Genomic DNA, 1,214 nt, shown 5'->3' on the forward strand with positions numbered 1-1,214 from the left:
TTCCGTTTTCCTCACAAATCTTCACCAATTCCGACATGAAATAAAATGCAGACGAAGACAGCATCATCTTCATACTTATCTTCTCTTGCCCTATCCCTCTTCTCCTTCTCCCCTATCCCTCTTCTCTTTCTCCCCTATCCCTCTTCTCCTTCTCCCCTATCCCTCTTCTCTTTCTTCCCTATCCCTCTTCTCCTTCTCCCTATCCCTCTTCTCCTTCTCCCTATCCCTCTTCTCTTTCTCCCCTATCCCTCTTCTCCTTCTCCCTATCCCTCTTCTCTTTCTCCCCTATCCTTCCCCTCCTTCTCCCCTATCCCTCTTCTCCTTCTCCCTATCTCCTTTTCTCCTTCTCCCCTATCTCTCTTCTCCTTCTCCCCTATCCCTTTTCTCCTTCTCCTCTATCCCTCTTCTCCTTCTCCCCTATCCCTCTTCTCTTTCTCCCCTATCCCTCTTCTCCTTCTCCCCTATCCCTCTTCTCTATCTTCCCTATCCCTCTTCTCCTTCTCCCCTATCCCTCTTCTCCTTCTCTTCTATCCCTCTTCTCCTTCTCCCCTATCCCTCTTCTCTTTCTTCCCTATCCCTCTTCTCTTTCTTCCCTATCCCTCTTCTCCTTCTCCCCTATCTCTCTTCTCCTTCTCTTCTATCCCTCTTCTCCTTCTCCCCTATCCTATTTTTTCTTTTCCTCTCCCCTCTCTCATCCCTACCTACTATGCCACTCCCCCACCAACCACTTTTTCACCATCCTCCCCTCTTCTCCTCTCTCTTTTACCCATTCCTCCCCATTCCCTCCCTTCCCTCCTTCCTCTCCCCTCCTTTTTCCCTCCTCCGTCCCCCCCCCTCTTCCTCTCACCCCTCCTGCTTCCTTCCCCATTCCTTCGCCTTCCCACCTTCCCTCCCCTCTCCTTCCCCTCTCCTTCCCCTTCTCCCTCCCCTTCCCACGTCCCTCCCCTACCCTCCCCACCTTCCCCATACCCTCCCAGTCTCTCCTTCCCCCTTCCCACGTCCCTCCCCTTCCCCATCTCTCCCTACCCTCCCATCACTCCCTCCCCTCCCCTCTCCCCCCTTCCCTTCCCCCCTCGCGTTCCATCATGTCAGCCAAATTAATTACAGCAAAGTGATGACGGAAATCGCGGCCGAAACCGGAAATGACGTCTCGGAGATGGATAAATGACCTCCTTAAGAAAGAGATGGATGAGTTGGCTGTTTTTTCTTATCTC

This window comes from Penaeus monodon, chromosome 29 (genome assembly GCF_015228065.2).
Source record: "Penaeus monodon isolate SGIC_2016 chromosome 29, NSTDA_Pmon_1, whole genome shotgun sequence".
Classification (NCBI taxonomy): Eukaryota; Metazoa; Arthropoda; class Malacostraca; order Decapoda; family Penaeidae; genus Penaeus; species Penaeus monodon.